The sequence below is a fragment of the Osmia bicornis genome, chromosome 2 (assembly GCF_907164935.1).
Source record: "Osmia bicornis bicornis chromosome 2, iOsmBic2.1, whole genome shotgun sequence".
Lineage (NCBI taxonomy): Eukaryota > Metazoa > Arthropoda > Insecta > Hymenoptera > Megachilidae > Osmia > Osmia bicornis.
Window position 1 is genome coordinate 4,071,916 of NC_060217.1, and position 26,479 is coordinate 4,098,394.

The 26,479-nt window shown below is 43.8% G+C and overlaps 1 protein-coding gene across 2 annotated transcripts in view; it reads left to right on the top strand.

Annotated features, from left to right (window-relative positions):
• Positions 1–26,479, top strand: part of LOC114878902 (LIM/homeobox protein Lhx9) — a 178,265-nt gene that overhangs the window by 95,765 nt on the left and 56,021 nt on the right. For both annotated transcript variants that reach the window (XM_029193188.2, XM_046289547.1), the window contains one exon: positions 2,452–2,558. The gene's annotated coding sequence lies outside the window, so the exon portion shown is untranslated. The remainder of the gene's footprint in view (positions 1–2,451; positions 2,559–26,479) is intronic.

Sequence of the window (26,479 nt, forward strand, 5' to 3'; positions counted from 1 at the left end):
CCGTTTCCCTCCTACCAATTCTCTTTTTCGATACTTTTTCTATTTCCCTTATTTAGATTTACTGCTTTCGTGGTTTCTTCTTTCATAATTTATATACCTTGTAAAATTGATCAATTTCGAAATACACAAACACGGTGCACGAGTCCGATGGAATTGCTTCTGGTATTGCAGAGAAGATTACAATGTTGCACCGTGCAATAACAGCCAAGAGCAGAAATAGCGTCAATGTAACAAATTCTTGTTACCAGCGGAATCGACGCGTTCGGAGAAGGAAAGAAAGAAGTAAGGAGGAGAAGGAAGGAAGGCTCGACAGAGCTCGTTTTATGCGGCCGCATTGGCTGCAATGGAACCCTTTGTGAGCCCGAGGGCCCAACAAACGGGCCTTTGTCCTCCGTTAAAAAAAAAAAGGGGGGGACCTTAGAATGGAAAACGTTCCCTCGAACAAATCGAATCTATCGTTTGTGTTTAGTTTCGCGATTTTCAAAGGTACCCTTCTTACGCAGTGTGTACACGAATTTTTGTTAGTTCAGTTGCTCTCGAATATTTTTAATACTTTCAATCCCTCAGGGATTGCCAGTGATCGGTATCTGAATATTAGATTAATTTCACGAAGTAGCAAATGTAAAGTTTAATTTATCGATATAATTTTCCGAATTTTGCTATCGACGCATGACAAATGGTGGCTTTCGAATTTCAATGAAATTTCCCATGGCATTCGGCGCGCATACGTTTGTAGATTTTTCAAGCTCGCAATTTGCAACGACGTCGTTCGTTCTTGAAGCTGAAACCACGAAATCGGCTAGAGTGCTAATCAATAAACGACTGTCAGGAGGTTCGATGTGGTCTTGCTCGTTATCAGTGTCGTAATTGGTCGAACAACGGTATCGAGAGCACAGCCTGAGAGAAGCAAAGGACACTGGAAGGTTCGTTAATTAAAAAAAGAGAAAAAGAGAGAAAGAAAGAAGTATGGAAGAGGGATGTAAAGAGATAGGGGAAAGGAAAGGTCGCTCGCTTAATTCATTCCGCGTTTTATTAAACGGCGAAAACACAGACGCTTTGTGCCGGCTAATAATTCACATGGGTTCATTGTTCCCGCTCGTTAAGATTTGCCTTTGAGACGACCGAATCTTTTGCATCAGCTCGTCCTACCGATTTAATGGTGTCTTCGTTAAAATTGCCGCGACACCGCCAGCTCGTTCCATACCTTTTCGAGCTAAATCAAAGTGTGTTTCATTTAAAAAGAAGGATTTATTTTTGAAATAAATGTTACGCTAGTGCAGTTATAGAGAAAAAAATTTATTTCGCAGGGTTCATCTCATAAAAATCAGAAGAAGAAAGAATCTTCATTCTCGAGTTACTTGAAATGATCACTGTGTTAGGTGGTAGCGCAAGGCGAAAATCAAGGTCTGACCGTGTCGTCGGTGGAAAAATCGCTGTCGTGTTTCCAGCTGGTCGAGCCTCCGTTGTAATTCCCGGCGCGACGTGACTGCTAGGATAGGGGTAAAGAGAGAGACGAGGGGTGGTTGGGCGGTTTGTCCTTTCCCCTGGAGACCGCAAAATCCTCGGCTCGCAAAATACAGGCTACTCGAGCGTCCCGGTTGTGGAAGCACGCCGTCCCGTCGTAGTCCTGTTTGAGAATCGTAACCAGACAGAGAGAGAGAGAGAGAGAGGGAGAGAGAGCAAGCGCAGCAACGTCTTGGAGCGAGCGCACGTGCTACGTACTAGCAAAGAGCAAGTTTCTTTCGTTAAAGGGGCGGCATGGCGTTGGCGTAACAGAGGGTGTATCCACGGCCGATAATCCCTCCGGTGTTTTTCTTTTCCGTTCCCCGACCACGACCCACTTATCCCGGCATCGTAGAAGACCTCCAACCCTCTCTACGGCCCGTTTTATCGGGTGTCGCCGCGGGTTATCGTCGTGGTTGCTGCCACGGAGGGTGAAAAAGGGGTTGAGCTGCCGTGCTGAAGCAGAGTTGGTAGTGTGAGGTTGCTACCACCTGTTGGCAGGACAACGTCTTAGCCCCACACCACTTCTCTACCTCATCCTCCTTACCAGACACTCTCGTTTCCTTCTTTTTTTCCTCCCCCTCCTCCTCCTCCTCCACCCCGTAGTCGTCTTCTTCTTCTTCTTCTTCGCCTACCTCTTCCACCCTTTGGCTCGGATGCTATGCTATCCCTCGTTGCCGAGACACGCCGCAAGTCTCGCGGGCACATTCTTGACGGGGGATTCCCGTGGCACAAATTAATGCCACGGCCAAGGGTGAACCGTTTTCGGGGGTGAGTTGTAGTTAGCCTGAAATTTGGTATACTTCAGGGAACGAGTTTCGGTAATAGTTTTGATGGACTTGGGGGATAGAGACGACTCGGAGCGATTTGGGAATAGAGGGACGATGAGATTTTTCATTAAGATTTTTCATTTCTTTTATACTAATCAACTACTTTCGTTCTGTTTAGGTGCTGAATTCACCTTTATTTTCTCCCATGTGCAAGCATGAAAGAGTATTTCGGCAGCTGCATGTGACTTAGATGCTTGGAAATAAGGATTCGACCCAACATCAACGGTGAGTTTGTGTAAAAGTATATTTAAAAGTATACCCCCTCGTTTATTTTTCGCGTGATTGAATTACACCGCGCGTCTAATTGAGAGCCGGGTATTTAGCATAGTCAGTGGCGAGTGGTGCTCCATCAAGATCTATCAACCTGTTCGCTGTTCTATGTTGCGCAACAGAGAAATACGTCGAGGGGGGTGGGATGGTAGGGGGTGCGAGATGCGCTGGTCCCACTATGAGGTCCGGTAATGATACCACTCGCTTCTCCACCGTTAGTATTTGACATCACGACACGGTAATGCTCCCGTGCATCCTGCTTCGCAAATGGATCTTGACGAGGCTAGAACGAGCCGTGTCGTCTGATAAATGTTAGATATGACTATTTACCGTCCGGTCTTTCCGTCGCGGAAAACACAGCCGCTCCGTTAAATGAAAGCAAACGCTAAATACCCCTTGGGACTTTGGTGCTGTTTTTCTTTTTAGAAAATGAGCTTTTTCGAAAGGTGTCCTTTTATCTTTTCATTATTGTATCAATTATCAGTGATCTCCATTGCAATAATAGTTTTCTTCTCTTGTCAATCTCGTTGAAATACCGCATTAGAACGGTACAAAGTGCAAATCCTTGTAGACCTAGAGAAATACTTGGCATATCTATTTATACCGAAAGTTAGCAACCTTCGAACTATTTCTAACCATTGAGATAGTTGAAGAAGCACTCTGTTAAACTATCCGGAGGAATCACCGCGTCCATCAAACTCGAATCCAGAATACAATTTCATTCAACTGTCACGTTCAATTCCGAAACGATGCAAAAATAACAGATGCTTCATATTCAAGGTTTCTATTAGGAAACAGTTATATTTTTAGTGAATCTGATCTATTATTTTTATAATACAAGGGTCGCAATTTGGGAGAAGGATCATAATTTCAAGATTGATAGGTCCAAATTTATCTCAACAATACCGGGAAAGAAACGTATCGATTTCAATTGCGGAAAGCGCATCTTCTCAAGCTGGGAAGGAGAAAGCTATCATTCATTGTTATCTCTTCGTACTTCACGAAGAGTTGGTTCTCAAGGTGCAAAGTGTCTCCGTCATTCAGTTTGACGTCGTAATAACGATCGTCCGTTGTACCTTTGGCAACCGTTTGCCGGAGGACCATACTCCAGTCAGGTTGAAACTTTAAAAACGCTATCTGCTAGTCATCGCTGGCAATGAGCAGTGAACGAAAACGCGTGGGGAAGCTGTGTTTCTTGTTTGCCCATTTTTCAACCGTTCTACCATCCTCGTTCTTCCAATCCGTTACACGTTGTCTCTGGTCTCAATTAGAACGAAGAGGTGGACCATTCGAATGGTCCCGCGTGGGTTTTACGAGCAGATTCGACGTGTTTAAATTGATTTAAAGAAGGAGTTTCTCCCGTTTCGGTTACGTAAGTTGTCAGTATTGCCTCGAGAAACAGCGTAGGTCGAATCTCGAGAAGGACCGTTTAACAAAATCAATTTTCTTGAATTAAAAGGGAATTATCTGGATGATCTAATCGCTAAGAATTGATTTAGATAAAAGAAGGATTTGAAAGGTGGCGTTAGAATTGTAAAGGATTTCCACGAGATTACCAGGGAACGTCAGGTTCCTTTTTGGTCACCCTCGCTAACCATGAGAGCGAATTCCATCGCTTCTGTGTTCCTTATTGTAAACACAAATAGAGAAACGGGGGTCTTGTGGGGCCTCGGGACCCGCTATTGTGAGCAACCAACGCTTTGTTGTTTTTTCATCGAGCCTCGGGGAGGACTTTTAAGACCCCGGACTTTGGGACTATTCACGAGCAACAGAGTGGAAGTCCCATTCCTTACGACGACCATGTTCCTTCGTCGTTTTCCCTTCTCTCGTCCTCGTAATTCGATTCTTTGGAACCCTCTGCTTTTAACTACTCTCGTCGTGAATCGCGATGGCGGACGTAAATGGACCTTCGTGATACCATAAACGAATATTCAATCGGTGTATTATTAATTTGTGATCGAATGTCTGGGGTGGCATTCTAATTAAACGAGAATTTAAAAAATCAAATCATCTCGATAAATAAGATATTCAAAGATAAAGTCTATTCTGAAGCAAGAAATTCTCTCCGTAAATATACAAATCTAATCTTCCGCTAGAAAATTGCATTACGGAACAATAAATATAATATTGCCAGACTCGTTGGTCCGATATCCTCGAGGATCATCTTTCCGTTGGTAGTCCGTGGCACGTTGCGCATCGATATCGAAGCTCCTTATTGGTTCGAGGGTTGCAATAAATAACCCGGGTAATAACAATTTCGCCAGAACCACCGATCATCGACGATAAAAGATCGAAGGGAACTTGTTTTCACAGAAGTCGCTGGACGATCGGTGGTTCACCGTTGCTAGTCCGTTCGATGCGAACAGGGACAAATTGTACCCGAGCAAAGTTTACGAGAAACGTAAAACGATCGTAAAGAGCTCACGAGTGCGTATTAATGGCCCACTGTGTACACTGTTATCGCGCCATTATGGAAATTCATTAATGCTTGGCCCCGGAACCGGGCATTCCTTCGAGGATCTCCTCGTTCAGCCACTTAGATACGAGATGATTTACGATCCACTAAAACCTTATCATCGCGACCGATATATTGAAACTTCTTGTAGAAATCGTGGGATCCTGGCCCGAACTGGGAACCGTCCTCCTCTTCCGTTCTACACGTCGGGGACTGAGCTTAATTAAATTGCTCGTAACTGCCGAGCAATAACATTTTCGAAGCTTCAGACTGGGTTTGCTAGGAAATTTGTAAGGTACTTTTATAGCCCGGTGTAGTATTTCGATAGAAAAGTGTTCAAGGTTCGATTTCAGTATTCTAAGTTTATGTTCCATTTTCCAATATACCGACTCAAAATTAAACGTCTGGATCGAAACGTGGCAGTGTTCATAAAGAAAAACGCTGGAGTTGCAGGCTCGAACCGTTAAACGATCGTCGATAAAACGTGTGCGACACTGAGACGACACGTGACGAGGTCTCGCGATTGGCTAAAGCAAGTGGATCACGAGGGACGATCGGCGCGGTCGATAAGAAATCGCTCGGAAAATTGGCTTATTCCGATCGGCCGGCTTCGTCTCTCTCCCTCTCGCTAACGCTGACAAACGACTCTGTCGGAAGTGACGAAATACCTGCGCATTGAGGGGCGCAAAGTGGCTGCATTGCTCGATATATCACCGAACACTGGACGATCTTCTCCCCCATGATAATCACTTCGACATAATTAATTAGTCGAGTGTTTTTCACGAAATACGTGTCACAAATATATGAAACTTTGACTATAATTAGACGCCCAAATTCGAAGGAATAGTTGTAAAATAAATTAAAATTGTCCCTGTCTTGGAGGAAATATCCCGGCATTCGTCTGTGGAAAGTTAAATAGGCATTAATTAAAATTTTATGGAGATCCCTCAGCTACACGAACAGACACCATTAACATCTGACACTTGATTTAGATAAAGTATTTCACACAAGATGCCCCTTAATAGAAACGAACGACGATTACAAAATACACGCCTTACTTCTACGTCAATTATCAACTTTTTATGGTCTGCTATAGTCATCCGTACATTATTGACTTTCCGAGTAGCGTTCACCGTCGACACATAATCATTTCATCTAGACAAGACGTCAGACCAGTCTACTCATCCGAGGGAACGTTTCTATTATACGCCCCATACGGCTTTTTATGGCCTTTATCTACCGATAGATGCTCACACAGAAACAGCATCGAAACGTACAGAACGAATTTAATGATGAAATAAATCAATCAGAAAGTAAAATGATTAAGATTCCCCAATGGAAATTTGGAAAATTTCGTTTCTAAATCATTGAGGCTGGAAATCATGTCTACATATTTCATAGTCAATAAGATAATAATTAATATTAATTGCACAAACATTGATCAAAGCCAATGACGCAAGCAACGGGACACTTTAGCACGATTACGCGATGCAAAACGATCTGTATTTAAAATTATCGATCGCTCGATGATCGTCGATAATCCAACTATACATATATGTAGAGGTGATCATTTATGGAGAAAAAAGGAAGAGGGTGAATCGTTTTACGGCAAAGTGGGAAGCATCGAACGCGATTGGACCTGATTAATCTGTAATCAAGAGAAGGTAGCAACTAGTAATCACGCATTATGCTGGACACTCTAAGTAAACCATTTCGAACGTTTATGGACGAGAAGGATGGAGGAGTTGGCTCATCTAAAAACGCCTCGCTTGATTTATGCATCGATTTTCTATCAACGGTTATTTCATTAACGAATATGAACGACGCAAGATCACGCTTCACGATCGGTTGCAAACCACTTTCAAGAGTTTTTCAGATGAAATGTGCGCAACACCTTATTTCAACGTTCGAAAATTGTCAGCAACTCTGCCTTTCATAACTAATTAATATATTAGGCTTAATGGAAATAACTGCATCAAAGTTTCATCACTGTTCCTGTATTTCTTCAGAATTATCTAAAATTTGAATATTTCACAACAGTCGATGTTCGCGCCATGCGAGAGCTTTCAAGCAAATTGCAACCCCTCAAAAGCAGCCAAAATCTAATTACTTTCGGCAATTTACTTCGTCCAGCGGAGACCACGAAATCGACATTAAATTAGTTAACCGATCAAAAACAACAGGGTGAGGTAAAGTACCATTGAAAAAGAATTATTGCCCTTTGCACGTGACATTTTCTCGTTCGTTTTCTCGCGGAACTGGTTGCTTTCCATTGTGGTGGTCGACGTTTAATGGTTCCGGGTCTCGATAAAAGATTACATCACGTCGATATTGCCAGAGGTGTCTAATAATTGACAACGTCCTGTTGATAATTCTCGCCGTCGACTGGCACATAGCCAATCTAATAATTGTAAATCTAAACACAAATACATACGTTTAAAATTAGATTTTCCACGAGTCACAGATGCGTATTGGCTATTTATTTTCGATGCTTTCTTAAAAATAATCAATGGTCAAATTTTTCTTTCGGGTCTCCATATAATTCACGCGCGACAGAGAATCGGTATTTGCACCAGGAAGAATTATTTCAGACAATCAGGCCGATCCACGGGAAACGCAATTACTGGTCTTGAACGAACTAATTAACGCTTCTCCGCGTTATCGAATGGAAATGGTTCGCCACGTGCGAAATAATGGCCGCGTCACGATCGCGTATATAGCAAAGATTCGCATGAACCATCCTCTGTAACAATAGTTGCAGATACACGACAACAATAAGATTATCTTATGGACTCGACGGATAGCGTTATCTCCGTGGAAACTGCGGGACGGGACACGATAAAGCTATTTCAGCGGATCCCGAAATCCGCCAGCGACCGCAACAGGTTTAATGGCGGCACGTATCCCTGTAATGCACCATTGAAATTCGCGCCAACGTCTTGGCCGTGAAATTATAAAACGCTTCTATATCCGCTCGATAATGATCAGTGTTTTAGTGTTTTGTAATTCATCAACTTACATTCGCATACGATTTGATTAATGACCACCCCTTTATGAAGATCTAAATTAGAAAGTAATCATTAACGATTTTAATTACTTGTTATACCTTTGACAAGAATTAGAGGTTTTTCGAGTGTCGATTCTTTTTCGTTCTGTTTCGTGGGCTGTGGTGAAAAATTCTAGTTAATTAGTTTCCTAAAACCACGAGATTAAAAGATGGTAGACGTCCATAGGATGGACAGAGCTTGTTTTCACGAGTTGAAATCCTCTTCTCTTGACTGAGTTGCAAAAGAAGCAACATTCAAACAACCTATGATGCACCGTAGAATGCCACCTTAATTGGAACAACTTTTTGCTGGCCACGTTCACTTGCTAAAGTTGCAAACTTTTATTGGAAAACAAAATTGCCTGCGTTAATTGAAAAGCTTATTAAGCAAGCTGGATCATTAATATCAGAGGGTATATTGAAAAATTACAGAGTAAGAAGTGTACTTAATTTTTATGCAGATACAAATCTAATTAAGAATCTTTTTCAACCAACGTAATGTTCGAACATGTAATCTCGGCGAGTAGAATTTGTTGTATTTTTTTCAACTTTATAATCAACGAAGTCTTTTGTTGAAAATGAAAAAAATCAAAGCTGGTCGATTCTGAAGCCAAAAATTCAGCTTTTTTTCCGAGTAAAAATTTACCGTTCACGTTTTAATCCTTCGGCAGGCCGATGAAATTTCATCTGGCTGTATTTTTCGCAATATCGAGAGTTTTAAGAAATATTTGAGTTACAAACGGTGGGGTGGCTCGCGGCATACAACAAACACCGATCCCGAGGCTTTGGCCAAAATAAAGTCTGCCCGCGAATTGGATAGAAATAGAGATCGCGTACAGTTTTGTGCAAACATTCGCCGATTTACCTTCCTTCTCTCGTAACACGTATCAAATGATAACCCGTGCAAATTTCCACCGTCTATTTTCCGACAGATTAAATTCGGTTTTCGATACGTTTAACGACTACGATCGGCGAACCGAACGATTTCGAGCTGCCACTTTAGAAGCCATGGGAATAACAACTTTCGACTCTCTCTGCAATGAAATTCTCCATTACAAATCGTATCTTTCGGATGGAAATATATCGTAAACAGAACGGCTTCCGGAACTCCGACAAAAAAAAAAGAAACCTGTTCATCAGTGTAATTAAAATACAGTTTTAACTCGTGAACTGATAAAAACGAGTTAACTCGTCGTTAAAGAATGACTTCTCGTAAAATTTTATTACTATTTTGCTCGTTTTCTGTTGTACACAAATCTCTCTCGATCTGAATTCTGTGTTCAAAATGTTCACAGTTTCGAATATTCCTCTTTTTTTTAAATTTATGAACAATAAAATGTTTCTGATGAATAAGTAATTAGTTTTTAAAGATACGACGTGTCTTGATATCCAGTTATTTAAGACCGGTTTCGTGATTTCAACATTGTGAGGGGAATTTTTATTTCATAACCACGACTCTTCGCGTATCGAATTCATAATTCATGATTTCCTTATTAACTTACAAATAATTTTCTCCTGCGTTCAGACCGCACTGTGCTTGATAGTGATTTATCTGATATAAAGAGGCAATTCAGATAGGATAAATCCTGTCGGGATTTCAGTAATTTAAGTGTTTTAGATACCTTAATTTGCAACTTTCCGAAGACACTTTCACGATACCAAGGCTCTTTATCTTATTACTATAAAGCACAAGTATTTCAAACAAACCGTTCATCAATCGTTCTTATAGAGGCGTCAATTAAACCCACATAATGGCCAAATCAACGTCTTCGTTACCAAAGAATCGAGTTCGAATCTCAAGAAACGATCTAGAATCACTCCGGTGAGAGGAGCGAGCGGGGCACCGCTATTAACACGCGAAACATACGGAATCGCGGGCGTAAATTTTCCATTGCTCTGTGCCCGAATTTTTTCGTGGCCAGCTTTTCGACCCCGTAACGGTCGCACAGAGTCCCCCATTAGATTTCTATCGAGGCAAGAACGGTGTGTTCTCAGGCGATCCTCTCTCGCGCTTAATCTCACCGCGGGATCTCTTGCTACGAGAGATGTCTTAAGAGCACGGAATCAATTACCGCGACTTTCACCGCGTGGGCGCGCCGCATCTGGCGTGTCCGGCTCTCCCACACGCGTGGATGTGTGCGGTGTCGTCGGTGTGCCGCACGAACGCAACCGATTCCATCGATGCACGCTTGTAATCGGCCGTGCACGTTGCAACGCGGAATTAACGGCGACGGGGAAGGCGACAACGACGCCCGTTAACGCGCCGTCGTGAAATTCCCGATGGAAACCTGCAGGTTCCATCGTGAGATCCGATCGTCCCAACTGCTCTATCGAACACACCTGCTAGGGTACCCAAACGACTCGTAAAGTGTCTTTCTTGTATCATTTTTGAAGTATCTTAAAATTTTCGTCTCGATCCAAGGAAATAGCTGTTCTACAGGGATTTGATGAAGATAGGTTGAAAGTTTCGACACTCAGAAGTGAAGAGAAACTTTTCTCGACGGATGTCTTTGCAAGATGCAACAGTTGTTGTACCTGACACTTTATTTTATTGACAAATTCTCAGAACTTTCAGCGTAACCTGATGTAGTAGTTAGTTTGCGAGTTGAGGTAGAAGTGTTTGATCAATCAGAGAGTCGAGATTGCAGATCGTGGAATGTAATAAAGTGGTACTTGAACGTTTAACTGTTCATATGTGGAGCTTGATGTACGATATGAATACGTAATGCATACAATATGCTTACGGTTATTTATAGAATTAAACTTTTGCTTTACTGCCTGACCGAGGGGATTGATTTGAACTTTGGACGGGGTTAATTGGCAATCGACTTACGAGAAATTTATTGGAGAAAAAGCGAACGCTGGACGTCTCGGTGGGTTCATATTGTTGAGGGAACATAAACGCGAGCTACGGAGAAAGTGTGATGGAAATTGATTGGTGCGAATGAGAACGTAGCGGTACCGTGTTTATGAGTATTTTTTTTTCAATCTAAAGATTATAATTATGAATACCTCTACGAATCACACATTCTACGCTCTGCTAAAATATACACTCGTGTTTTCGTTCACGAAGTCAAGTGCCCGGCGCATAGCTTACTTTATTTTTTATAATAACCGTGAGTCAACGGTGATCACCGAGTGGATGCAGAAGCCACCCAAGAGTGGAAAAGGAGAGTCATTGAAGTAAAATGAATCAGAGGCGCATAAAGAAGCACGAGGCTTCGAAGATATTTGCTTTGGTCAGCGTGTAGGCTGTGAATGGTGGAATCAATGTTGATTCTGTGAAGTTCAACACGGGATAAGACACTTCTAGTCAAAACTGGACAGAGTTGAAAAAAAATTGTGATATTTTGATTTTTAGTAATTTTTCCGATTTCCAGCGTAACATCCTATAGAGCAGACTGAATATATACGTATTACGTTCAACAAATTTGACAGTAGGAGCATCAAAAGGGTCGATCGAATGTCCCCCCTCCGCGCACCCTGCTCGACTATTCCACAATAGACACCAAATGTCGCGTTCAAAATTGAAAGCTAAAACGCGTTAACAACATTCCGGCCATCTGAATCGATTTCGTAACGTTATATTACAAACACTGCAGGAGGACGTAAATTTAGCGTGTCGTAGCTACGTTTTACCGCGTTTTCGAGCGATATCGAAATCTGATGGAACACGTTTTGGTCCGTGCGCCAAGTATTTCAAAACTCGATGAAACTACTTACCGGTGAAAGCGTAAGGTAAATCAAAATCAATTTGAAACGCGTCTATCACAGAATCATCACGTCGTATTTGATATGGAGCTCATCCTATTGGTATAATTAATTTCGAAATGAAAATAAGCTGTTTCATTAGTAATTTAAACTTGACGGTATTTGAGTTCGCGTTAAATTGAAAATTTCTAATAATAAACCTCGAGGTATGAACATGTCACACGTATGTCAGGTGGGAAAACGGGCTTCGTGGGTCGGTTTAAAACGGTTCTTTCTTCGGTTGACGGGCATGGGTGGACCCTATGTCCGGTCCGGCTCGTTAACTGGTCATAATGATGATTCGATTACGGGCATCGCGCATAATTCAATAATGATCCGCGCGCGTGGTTTAGACGCGTAACGCCGCGACGCCATCGTCACGGTTGCCCGGCTATGAGGATGACACTCGTCCCGCGTAATCGGTCATTATGGCCGATGACGTGCGTTTTGCGTGAGACTCTGACCACCGCGTGTTAACTTCGTTAACGTTCGAACGAGATTCTCGTTGCATTAGTGGCTGATGGACTGCCTCGGTTTGCCCGCACGCATTAATCTTGCCTGCTCTCAAGCCGCTCGTGATAATGCTTCAAATATGCTTCTCCATTTTTTCCTTTCCATTTCGTCTAATGATTAACCCTTTCGCTGCGGTGTACCCCGAATGAAAATTGTCTACTTTGTATAGAATTTTTATAGAAATTTTTTAACATCCACGTGAAAATGGGTACCACCCAGCTACCTAATTATCAACATGATGGTTAAAAAGACCCATTGGTTCGCCGCAGAAAAGAGAACCCTGAACGGGACACGGTACGCGTACGCTTCTAACGAGCAGGTACGGGCAAGCGGGAGACTTACGACGAAACCGTAAATCGATAACAGCCGTCCTAGGCACCAGTTACATAATATCGAGCCGAAGCACGGGCACAGTATCCATTAATTAATTGGCATTATGCGCAAGATAGCTTACCGTCTCCCTTCATCTCGTTGCCTCCTTTCTAGGGCTTTTTCCCTTCTCCGCACTTCAGCAACCCCCACCTGATCGTTTCCCAACTCCCACGCGACTCCATCTCTCTGTGTTCCCTCTATCCCTACCCTAACCAACTGGTTTTCCCTACCCTTTCGGGTGTCTGTGTACCCCACTCTCTCGCACTGAACCACTCTCACTCCCTCACGTCCATTAGAATATTAATGCGAATTGATGCACACGTGTCATTACCGTAATGAGTTGGTTGGTACTGTCCATGGGTGTACAAAGTGTCGTCTGAAAAGCAATCACGAAATTGCGGGTGTCTCTTCGTACCATTCCTCTCCATTCCCTCCGCCTGCTTTTCCTCATCCTCCGGCTCCTCATCCTCTTTACCCTTCTCCTGCTCTTGCTTCAACTAGTCCACGTTACCTACTACTTCGACCTGTCTCTTCCCTTCAACTACGCTTTTCTCAGAATTTCCAGTATAGTAATGCTCGGTTAGTTGTCGCAGACTTTAGATTTAATCGCGACTACTATCCGAGCAAGCGAGTGTTACACTAAATGCTTGAATCTATTTCGATCTGACCTTTGCAAAGTAGTTCGAAGAAATTATTTCGCGTAGTAGAAACATCTTTCCTTTCTTTGACTGCAAATTAGCTCGAAGTTTATGTCGAAACATTAGACATACCGTTAAGGGGCCCCGTAGATCGTACCGAGTTAGGTAAGGAAGATTTTCCAGGATGTTCTGACTGCATCGTAGAGCGGAGAAACGATCGAAAAATCAAAAATCCTAGTTGCTAGAGTATCGAACGAGTCGGAGGGATCGGTGAAACGAGCTGTAAAGCGATCGTTAGAGAGTACGGGCCACGGTACATACGATCGTATCGGCAGCTAATGGACGTACAATTAACGTGCCGCGCATCTGCGATTGGATCTCCGTCAAACGGCGATAAATTAAGTTAATTAGCTCGTTACACGTATCAACCGATGGCTCTGGGCACGATTTGACGAATGTGACGCACGTTAATCGTCGAGCAGACTCGATGGCTAGTTTCCTTCGTTGCTTGTCTTTCGTCATCCAGAAGATCCTTGGTTATCCTTTAAGGCTGGACTTCGTATCCTGAGAGTCCGCTTTTCGTCACGATGGACTTCGCTTGACGCGGTGAAATCCGCTTTTTTCGCCCGGCCATTCGATTTGCATTTCGATTCTGCCGGAAAACGTGTCTGAAGATTGAAGGGAGGAAATGGTTTACACTTACCTTCTCCTTTTTCTCTTTTTTTTTCAAACGTTTTCGCAATTTCCCGAACTGGATTCAGTGAGTGCGGATATTTTTCATTTAGGTTGAACAATTGAAATTGAATATTTCTTAATTGCGGGAATAGGGTAAATAAATAACACATTATTTTGTAAATTTTCTAGGCAACTCTTTATTGCTTATGATTTATCTTGTACAAGGTGCGCTAAATTAATATTAACATACTGATTGGTGTAGTGAAAACGGACGAGTGTAATACAGCCTGCTATAATTGCAATTATTCAGGATACGATCGATTGTATTTTAAATTTATGCTTTCCACTTGCTATCCTTGGGAAATTAACGCGCCCGACTACCGTGGGGATCACTGGCGAGCAGCGCCGCGAATTGAATAATTAAAAGAAAATTTAATATCATACTAATGCTATTTAGAATTCTCTTGAATTTATTAAACATTAAAACGGTAATTATTTTATCTTTACGCGCAAGAAAATTGGCAATTAAACCCGGTACAAGTTTTTAAGTAGCTACAAATCAGATTTAAATCGGAATACTGCAAATTATCTGTGCTTGGGAGGTCCTGAAGTATGGCATACATTTAACCAAAGAAAAATGTTAAATTAAAAGCTACCACTTTCGAACGGATGCATTATAACAGTTTCGTTAACATGGTTGAATTCAGGTTCGTCAGGTTTCACTCGCCGGTAATACCATACATAATAACATCGAAGTTACAGACAGCAATAGCAAACCATACGCGAGGGAGCACATGTGGTGGACCTGCTATGCCGTCCACGATCAATAAATGCTACCAGTATAAACTCTATTAATATTTCCTTTTATCCTCCCGAACTGCTGTAATACGAAACACGATTGTTTCACTGAATATCAACGATGTTGTCGACCGTATGACAAAACGTTTACAGCAGCTCGGTCCAAGAATTTGTCCTCGAATAAATGAATGGTCTGCTTATTAATCATAGAAAGACAGGGGTGAACGATAGTCGTCCTTAGAAGGGAAATGGTTAAAGGAATTGCAAAAGTTACCGAATTGAATGAAACTATAGAAAGTTTATTTTATTAACAGAAAGGTCTTTTTTCATCGTTTCCCTGCCCCTGTTCCCCGCCAATTGTACAAACTGTAGGAGAAACGAAGCCCCTTTTCATCCCTCCCTCGTTGCAGCTCGTTCAACTTGGAAATTGTTCTCGGCCCCTGCTCGGTCCTTGTCGGTACTCAAACTAATAAGCTCTCCGGATTAATTAAAATTTTGGCCGATGTAACTGGCCGCCGCGCCGCGCCGTGCACGTCCAAGACCAGTGAGTTTTCCACGTATAAACAAGAACGCACAGAGTTCGGACTTTTTCTCTTTCTTGCTTTTCGTTTTCTCGTTTTTCCTTCTCGTTCTATTTTTTGTTCTTTTTTCTTTTTCTTTTTTTTTAATTCGTCGATTCCAACTAATTACGACGCACACAGAGACCAGCTTGTATTGTGCACTCCACGTTTCGATGGCTGCTTCTCGCGAATTCTCTCTTTCTTTTTCTCCTTCGTTCTCGTTGCCGTGTGACGTAGCCTTCGGCCGATTCGTTTTTCTCGCATTTTTTTATTTCCCTTCTTCTTTTTTTTTTTTTTTGAAATATTTTTCTCCTCCTTGCCTGCCAGCCAGGTTTGCCTCTCTACTCGTTAATTGCCGTTCGAGCACTAATTACTCATTAACGACGTCGAATCGTAGGAATCGGGGGATTTACGGATACACCGGATAATTTCATAGGCGAGCACACGAGCGAACGTGAACGCCTGCCAGAGGCCGTTATCGAGGTGAAAGGATCTTTTATTTAGTAATAGAAGTTCGAAGTGGAATGGGTTTAAAGATAAACATCGTTACGTTACTCTCGAGGCTACACCGGATAATTATTAACCATTAAGCAGCCTGACGTAAGATCGTACTATTTTCCAGACTCGTGGCTTCGTGCTCTTCATTTGGCCAGATTTATGGTGATACACTTCATAAATTTATTTCGTAGTTTATTTTCGTTCTCGTTACATACAGTTGCAAAACTGAACTAATTTAAGAGAAGGAATAATGACTTTTAGCCAAAAATACGACACAATTTATATAATCAAAACGATTGGGGGAATAGTACTTTACTTAATTGAAAGCATCCTTCTCTTTATATAACGCGTACGTTATTGCGCTTCCTAGAGCGATGACAAATAGACACGATTGACTTCATTTCCACCGAAACGAAGCGATGCAATCATCGTCGAGCTTTCCCACCCCATGAAGATGTATCCCCTACCCCAGTGCTCCCTCTAATTTTCCATGGACTCTTGAATAACACTTCAATCCAGGATAATATCGCAGCTGTCGTTGCTAATGCGCTATTATTTCCTGTTTCGTAAACGAACACCGCAGGATGCACCCTCGATGTGCACGCATTCTAGCTTGCTTTCCTCTTACCCCCTCAATTTCCTCTACTTCCTCTATTCTCGTCCCTCTTTCCTTCTCTTTTTATCATTTTAAATTTCCTCTGGTTATTCGTTTCTTCGTTTACTAGTTTACGTGTACCGCTCTACCGTATCCAAAGGGTTAAACGGACGACGTTTGAATATTCAAATTTCGAGTAAAAAAGTGTGCCGTGTAAGTCGAGAAGCTGCAAACGTTGAAAGCTACGAGCGATCGAGGAGCAACGTCATGCCGGATTGCATCCACTGAAAAGAGTTCGACTCTCGTTTCATTATTCCCGTGGTGGCAGATGTGAGACGAGAAAAAAAGAGGGAGAAAGAGACATTTGAAGCGAAGATATACAGGGTGTATTATATTATGAGATATTATATGCGATGCGTGATTGATTAAAGTAGCGTAATTTATTTGGTAAGTCTAGATCACGATTGACCTAACCATCATCCCCTTCAAGGGTGAACTAGTGAATCATGTACCAACTTCTCAACCCTTTGCGAACGAAACGATTCGGTGCCAGTGGTGTTTACATATTATGATACACCCTGTATAATACTAGTAAAGAGAGAGAGGGATAGAGAATTGTATTAAGCCACAGGGAGAAAGAAAAAAGAGGGGTGAAATAGTGAAGGAATGAAAAGGGGGAGAGCTCGGAATGCAGGAAAAGAGAAACATTGGTTAGGGAAGGGGTGGCTGCGGGTTAAAGAGAAGGGAGGAAGTCCTCGGTCTTTAAGGACTTCGGTCCTTTGTCGTCGCTGGGCAAATTAATTCGATGAAGGCACGTTAAGGATCCTGTTCACTCCGTCGTCCTACAACAGCGAGGGTAACATCGAGTCGGATGACGACTTTTTTTTGCCCGGGGGGGGTGATCACGTGAATTCGCTCGAGCATCGTTAGAGGGGATTTGCAATTAGCGTGTACATTGTACGCGGATGCAATTAGTATGTCGCTGGTTATTATAACAGGGGAACTCTGGTAATTGGTTTCGGCTGCGTTTGAGAGAAAGGAAAGTCAGTTGTAAGAATCCAATGTGGTCTGAGAGTCGATTCATTTCTTACTTGCCCTCTGATTTTACCCCTACTCGTACACGTGCACACGATTTTATTCTTGTGCCTGCATATGTCTTTGTCGTCTTGCCATAAGTTGAAATTTTTAATTCCTTATGGAATTACTTATGGGATGGCTCGATACCGAAAGAATGATATTACTATCGTACAAGGGTTGATTACATGGGGAGCTTTAGATTTATTTCACGATCGAATAATCTGAATTCACTGAGTGGCTTTGGATCACGATGAAACGAGACCACGGATCGAAACTGGGGGGTGTTCACCGTGGGCTGTAGCGAAGAAATTAAATTGGGTCTGGTCCACGAACGAGACCGTGATAAATCTGAAAAAATATGTGTTTGACAGATATTGCTCCTCCTACCCTTCTCTTTTTTTCCTCCATCCTGTTTCTCCTTCTTGTGTTTCTCCTCTTTCACCCCAATTTCCACCCCCTGTTCCCTGCTCCACTTCCTTTCCGTAAAATTACCATACCTCTGGGTAACAGCTGTCGCAGTCGCCCTCAGCATCTGATAAACTGATAGCAGTGACACATGCCTCGAGCTGGATAGTAAGGTGGTGGGCAAAAGTAACCCCTCTGTCTCGTATCTCGCGAATACACGTCGAAGACGCGTGCTTCTCAGCCTCTGTGGTCTGAAAGTTCTTCTGGTTCGAGGATGGCTTCTGCTTTGCACGTGGTCGGCCTTGCGTGCACCGTTTTAGGGGTTGTTCGGTTATAAATTCGAATTTATGGACGGATTTTCCGGGTAACTCGCGTTTGCGGCACCGTCATTAAGTTTGTAAATTACCGCCGGTGAGGCATCGTTTCCGACGACGAGCTGTGACGCGTTTTATTGTCGTCGGTACCCGCTCTCGACCTTTTGTCACCAGATTCCTTGGGTTTCTTTGTTGCCAATCGACCTTCGCCCGTGCTGGTCACCAACATCTTCACTCCAACGAGAAACCTTTATCCCAGTTTATTTCTAACATTTCTCTTTCCTGAGAGAAGCATTCTTCGACAGTGTAAACTACGCTACTAACGTGTCAATTTTTTTAGTTTTCTCCATGTCCAATAGAGTACAAACACGGCGAAGCTCGCAATGAATTAGCCCTCGGATTACCCCTTTTTAAACACACCCACCCTCGTTTCATCCCCTCGTCCGTGTGTATAATTTCACGTCGCAGCGTTTAAAACTTCACTGCAACCCCAATCGCAATTACCATAGCATATTCATTTATCACGGCTCGCAACGGCAGTTTCAACCCTTCCCGTGGGCTCGCATCGTCGTCGTCGCAGTCCGTTCGGCCGCTGGAAGGCACGAAAGCTGCAAGTAACAGGACAAAAAGTGGGCCTCGTTTCGCGTGCAGGTTCCTTCGAGTCGTAATAGGAGCCTTCGTATTTCATCAAGGGTGGAGGGTGGTGGAACCAGCGGCGAATTTCGTCGAATTACGCAGCGAAACGCGGCCCGGAAGCCAATAACCGAATCATAATCCCTTAGTTTTACACGGAAACGCGGCGTTCGGGGACAGACGGGTTCCCAGAGGATGGAGGGGATTGGGAGGCCGCGTAGCGGGGAACTTTACTGCGCAAATTAAGGCGAAGTGGCAGTCAGTAATTTTATGTGCCCATCTCAGCCACTGATATTGAATTTCCTTAGTCGCTTAATCCGAATCCTCGAACGGGAACGGGTAGAGCGTAAGGGTGGTATGTGTGAGAGAGAGAGAGAACGAAGGGAGGAAAGACTGCTTGCGGCGGGGCGGGAGGGGGTGAAAGCCTTGGTAGCTGGTAACGGGGGTAGCGATCTCGCGAAATTGAAATCATTACTTTACTGGCGCACCGGCAAAATTGGCTACACACCTGGTGAATCTCGATGGAATTTCTAAAAAGACCCGCTCCTACCGTGATCGTTCCTAATCAGCCGTCCACGTTTGACGGCTGAGCTGCTTCCATGATGGACGATTTTAGTGCTTTTTCCGATTTAGTACCTCTATCTCATTTCTCATATTATTGTACACGATGCTGCTAGGTTCAAACTCGAAATTCTAAAATCAATTGAAATCTAAAAGTTGAACACGCTTAACGCATCAAGGAGCCATGTGGTTATAGGTTTACGCTTTCTACTTTTCGAGTAAACACGAGGCACACAGGTGTGGGAAATAGAACGACAGAACAACTAAACAACATATGTACAATGTAACTACAGTAAATTCAGTTTATACAGTCGGTGGGGTGGTCTCTTGTACACACTCGACAATCGTCCCATCTAACCCAGTTTTTAGACCGAAGCGTGCAAATGATCGTCCGCTGTTATCGCTGTTAATAGAGGCGAGGAATTATCGAGCGTCGATGGGATGTGTCACGGGCCTATTCTATTTAATTTCCCCTATTTCTTTTCTTTCTAAACGATTAGTTTTCCATCCACGAGAAATTGCGACGCTTGAAACGCAATCGCATCAACATGGCGAGCCAAGCGGCCCAACGTTTTCGATAATCAGCAGCCACGTGTTGCGTCGCGCGTTGACTCGCTATAATTACTTGGGTGGAAGCGTTAACGCTCGCAGTGCCGGGCAGGCCGATACCAGGCGTGCTCGCGCGCACCGCACAATAATTTATCGCGAACCGATGCCCGTTCTCGTGGAGCTCGAATATTATCCGTAGCTGGGAACGAGCGGAACACAACGGGAAGGGTGCATCTCGTCGCTTGGAACAGGTGTCGGAGAAAGAAGGATAACCGGATGGAAAACGTGGCTCGAGGAGGAGCGATACGAGAACAAAGGAGCGGAAAAGGACGGAGGGTGAACGTTCCACGGGTTACCCGACGGGGGCTCGAGGCAATTACAAAATTGCAAAAATTAACCATAAAACCTGGCCGGTATTGCCGTGCTCTACCATAAAGCTAGCCGGACGGTCGGCCAATCGACGCATATTTTTGGCGTTTACGACCAATCACGTGGCCGCTGTGAACGCTCGGTACTTTGCTGCCCTTTCCTCTCCTTCATCCCTCCGCTCTCGTGATGCGGATACTCTCGCGAAAAGAAAATTGCACTGCGATTCTGCGGCGCCACTCGAAACGCCACCGTAAAACGATGCTCTACGTGCCAATCTTTGTTACCTCCTACGTAAGAAGGTTTCTGATCTTTTGGAAATAGTTATTTATTTATTTATTAAGTAGGCAATAAAAAGTTAATTTCCTAATTGAATTCAATGTCATTATGTTGCTGATATCATATAAATTGGCCTCGCGTTTATTCGGTGCCATTTGCAATAATTCCGTTTTCGAACAGCCACGATAAGAAATCTGTGATATGGCGCTCCCCTCGGTAAATTGGACCGGTTCGAATTGGCCAGCCCCAATTGGATCAATTCCGGCAACGCGCTCGAATTACGCATAACGTCGCTTTACGAGGCCCGTAAAACCGCTTGCAAAAATATCGCTATATGCGCAAAAATCGATTTATTCCGTCATCGAACGCGGCTAATCTTTGCACCTGCCTGTAGAATATCGTCGTTTCTAAAAACATGTCAAGTATATCATTCGAGCAAGACTAGAGTAAACACAAGGGGTGAGGGATTAATCGCAGTTGACCGTTTAAATTGATCAGCGTCCCTTAGACTGCACACTAGGTTCTCCGTAGGAAGATTAGAAAAGAGTAGAAAGGAAAAAGAGCATCAGAACGAATTGATTCAACGTTCCGTTCGAACGCACAGTACCGCAACTCGCATACAATCGTGGCAAACAGCTTTTCCTCGGCCCCCTAGCGATCTTCTCTTCGGTACAATAAATTTATGGTTCCATTCAGTGGCTCTACTTACCCTGCCACCCCTCTCGTTCGTGCACGCACACGCGCGCAAACACGCGTTACAATAAGTCCGCGGCCTGTTTAATAGAATAATTAAGGGCGCTCGTACGGCAGCTGATGCCGGTCGCCGCTGGTGTTCGCGTGCGGATACGCGTACTTACACGCGTGCACAAAGAAGAGAATGTACGCGAACGAAAACGTATTGTTGATTCGGAGGGGGTGCGTGTTACGCGGACAATGGGGTCACGAGGGAATTAAGCATCGATCTAAACGCTGCTCGGGATTGGCAAGCGAAAAAGTTGCTCGTTACCTCGGGGCTGGCTGCGAGAGTCTCTGGGAAAATCCTTTTCTTAGGCACTGATTGTCTTAGCGTAATGGATTTCGGAATATTGGTTTATTTAGGAAATAGTAGATGTCGCGATATCGAATATGCTGTCGACATTGTGCCAGTGGCAGCTTTTTGAACATATCCAGCTTGGATGGAAGAGGTAGTTAAGGTACTGTCTGTTATTGTAAAAGGTTCTCATCAATGTGGGCACCGGTCCAAAAGTTGGTTAAGAGTTTCCACGGTAAATACGATGAATCGGGGACACGTTCGTTTCCATCCTGACCCACTGGACCGGGATAACGTAATCTAAATACGACCAGAGCATTAGTCGTCCTTTCTAAGTTGATCGAATAGCTTCGTTGTGTATATTAACCCCTTCCTGTGCCATTTAGCTCGACGAAACTCGGGCCCAAGCAGTAGTCGTCAACGCGCGCTAAACAGACAAGACGCTCGAGAACAGTCGCAATACGTGCCGAAATGTAAAGACCTTTGATATCTGATATACATAGGCATTTTTACGCGTTACTACTGTTGAGCTCACGAGTCTGTTCGCGAGACTCGTGATATCACGAATCAGACTCTTTAAAGTACGGGAAGGGGTTAATCGACTTAGAAGACGCGAACTTGCTGGTGATGAATGCTTTTATACATATAGGACCAGGCCGTGTAGTTCGACACCGCCGGAAATAAATAGCAAAATTCCAATGTCGTCGGAAACTTTTGCCCGTTTGAACAACCCTCTGAAAAATAAAAGGAAGAGTCCACATTGGGTGACCCACTCGAGGCGAAACTGCGGTATTACGGTTTAAATACATACGACGCGTGAAGGCGTTGATATCGCGGCGGTGGTAAGGTGTAAAACCGCAGGATTCCAATGGAAACAGTTATTTGCGGTCACGAAGTGCTTCGTGACGTATCCTGGCTCGTGCTCGCTCGTTCGCCCGCCGGTTCTCCAACGCGCGTGCAAACTTCCTTGTGTCACCTATACCTGTACGTTTACCTCGTACGTATATATGTACATTTATATAGGGAGAGTGGCGCATGAACGTACACAGATACAGGTGGAGAAGCGTATCCAGGCACCGCGTAACCCACGGTAGGTGTACACACCTTCCTTCCGTCCTTCCTTTCCCAGGAAGTGGAGTCAAGTGGACCCACCGCCACCGCCGGAAACTCCACTAATGACTAAACTTGCTAATTTCGACCAATTAGGCTCCTACCTCCCCTTTGCCTCTCCTATCACCCTCCTCGCTTTCACCCTTACCACCTCCTCCCTCTCAGTCACCCTCTTCCATCCCCGTCTACGGAAATTACGATGTAATTTCCCGGTACATTGCGCACTGCGGACCGGTTGCGGATTAAATGTTTTCTTATTAAACATCTTAATCCTTTGTTACTTCCGAGAGGGATGATCGGAAGAATTTAGGTTCGGGAGCGTTTCGCGACATCGGCAGTTATCAATTCGGTGAAATGGTACTTGAATAATGAGGAAATCGTCTGTTCGAATAGGGGTTAAACGCGTTTCAACTCTTTCGAAAGAAAACAAAAGACGGACGTGCGTGTAATCACAGCGAGATTGGCGTGGAAAGCAATTCTGTGGCAGATTATTTGGCAATTGAAGGTGGCCGGTTAAGTAGTGGAGGGATATTGAACGTTGTGGTCGGTTTGAAGTTGGTATGGCGCAGAGAGTAACAAGCTGCCACCGTTGGATATTTATGGGGGCCGTCAGGGGTCGAAGCCTGTATCAGACGGTACGTATACGCGTTGCCAGACTTCGCAGCGAGCTCGAACACAAATAACAGTTTTACACTTTATCTTGAACCGTGCACCAAGTTCCTTCTGCGACTATCTCTTTCTTTCCTATCTCATCTCGCATAATTTTTTTCCCGTTGAAAATCAATTTTCTTACCCGCAAACGAATTATGACCGCGACGAACCATACCTCCTCATTGATTTATGCAACGTGGACAAATAATGATTTTTTAGTAATAAACAGTTTTCGATGTGTGATCTGTGTTCCACGAAGGTCAAAATCAATTGATCTTTCGGAGTAGAATAAACCTTGATACAAGGAATTATTTGATTCCGTATCTTATCACTGATAAGTTATCGTCTTAACAACCGGAAGAGTTTTAATAAGCTTGTCTGATTATACCATTCAATTAATCTATTTAAGTCGATATCAAAATAGATTTTTACGTGTTATATCAATTTCGACGCGTAAAATTGGTTACAATATTTAATTATTGAAATAGCTTAAAAAATTCCAAAACAATCGTACGAGCTTTAACTGCGTAGAAATAAATCCTCGATAAATACTCGATAACGCCAAAGAATTGCCAAAGCAAAATTGGAATCTCGGTAACGATCGTCGACGCTCTTATCATCCTCCGCTACCTAAATCCAACGATTTATCATTGCTACGTGCTGGATGTTCGTTTCCCGGGTCAGAGGTTAAGTGGCGATGGCCAGAAGAGGAATAACGAGCAAGGGGCGAAAAATATTTAAGGAAGAATCGGAGTGGCGGAGGAGGGATCGAAAAGAAGGTGGTTAAACGACATCGATAAGCAGCTTTTGCCGGTTGCGTGGAGGTCGCGGGTGACCGTATTAAGGAGCCGCCACACTGAATGTCGGATAGGGTGGTGCAAGGAGGGCTGCAAGGGCGTTAATGCGCCGGAGATTTATGTCGTAACCGGCAGGATGAAATTCCATCGCGGTAGGTACGCGTACATAAGTGGCGCTGGTACTGGTGATGCTGGTGGAGGCGCAAGAATTATGGTGGCCCGTACTGATATCCACCATAAACCCCGCCCGTGTCCCACCAGCCGCTGGCCATACTTAATTAAATACGTATTAAGGGGCTGAGTGTGTTCCAATGTACGCCCGTATCGTGGGGCTAATGTACCATGTTCACCTGTGTGTGCGTGTGTATTTGTACGTGCACGCGAGGGAGGGCAAGAGACAGCATAGGGACGTGGGATTACCTTTGAAACGATTACCTTTTTCGAGATGTTGTTGGATTTCGGATCATGAGTTTTCCTGAAATTTAGGATTTTCTTTGACGTAGGACTCCGCGTGAAATATTAAATTAAGCCTCTATTGCATTCCGTTCCGAATTGAGAACTTAAATTTCAAATATTGACTCTGAGCATGTTGGTTCCTAGGCAAATCAAGAGTTCTCACACATTTTTAAGTAGACTAACAGCTATACATATTCTTTTCAACTCGTCATAAAAATTCATGCAAGAGAGGATTAAGATAGGTTTAGGTTTGAGGATCAGAAAAATGAATCTAAATTGAGATATTATATCGTACTATGTATGTATTTAAAAAAAATCACACATTAGGGAGTGCATAGGTATATGTTTCCCAGCCGCGTTCATCCTTTTTCCAGCAATGCGGTGTTTAGTCAGACAGGTGGACAATAATCCTCGTTCAACGAGGCTTTCTCGTTTCCCTTTTCGGCCCTTTGTTCCACGGCTCGTAGTGTGCAACGAAATACTTGGTACGTAAACGTTTCGAGGGAATGTCCATAATGATGGCAAAGAGTTCGTTCTTCCTTCTGCTTCTTCCTCACCTGCCTCTGCTGGTCCCTAGCTCTTTTGCAACGAACGCTCCGAGGGGTATCGTTCGGACATTCCTGAGCAACTGGCCAACGACAATAAAATAAAACATTACTATCTTGGAATAGCGCCTTCGTTGCTCGGACCTTCTCACCCTTGCGAGAAGATTTGTTTTCAGTAATAAACGTTTCTCCCGGCGAACGTGAATACCCTGTCTGCCCTCTCGGCGAAACAGGCGCCGCCATTTTAAAATATAATCTTTACTGGGATTTGTCTGAGCTTCCCTGTGAAACGAACGATCGCTGAACAGAAGCGATGAATGGAGTCACAGATGGTGGAAGACTGCATTAAGTAGAAATAGTTATACGTTTGATGGAATGCAGCGGGAACGGTTGGTTATACTACTGAAAACTTGTTCATAAATCCTTGCGAGGTGTGGAATGATGCTATAAAATGATGCCATTAATAAACGAGGGAAGAAGAAGAAGAAGAAGAAATTGGTTACCTGTAACACTTGATACCAACACTTAAGTTTACCAACGCACCGCGGAACACCGGCTACACCATCGAGGCACCGAAACACCTAATGGAATGACCCGAACGAAAAGGGTATATAACAAAGTACCGTACGAAAACTGTCGAGCAGGTTGAGAGGAAGGAAAGTGGGCGGTGAAGAGAAAGAGACGGACTGGGTTCGGGCCCGAAAGGAATCGTCCAGAGCAGATATAATGATAACTTGCGGCCTGGTATAATGACCAGCGAGGAACACCGCTCGAAGACATTGAAAATAATCTAATTATTAGCGAGGACGATTATAGTAATTAGATGCATCGTCGAGGTAAGAGGGAGGAGGCGAAGAGTTACTCGCTCGCCTATTACAGGTATACACTGCCTATGAGAAGGCTCGAAATGAAAAGGCGTACACTTCTACGGGCCTTCTTTTCGGGGAATCGTGTGCCTTCGAGACAACCGCGTGCACGCAGGCTGAACAAGAGAGGAGAAGAAAAGGAGAGAGCATAGTTCCTGGCATGCAATTATGTAGGAATCCCGATGCAGGAAGAAAGCTGGACCGATCGCTTGGCTATGCATTGAATGCAACAGCTTCGAAATGATCGGTTGCTCGCGGTGGACGCGTTTGTTTGACGATCGAGCCCCCTCGTCTTTGTACGCTTGTTCCCGCGGATGATTTTCTTGCGCTTGGATGA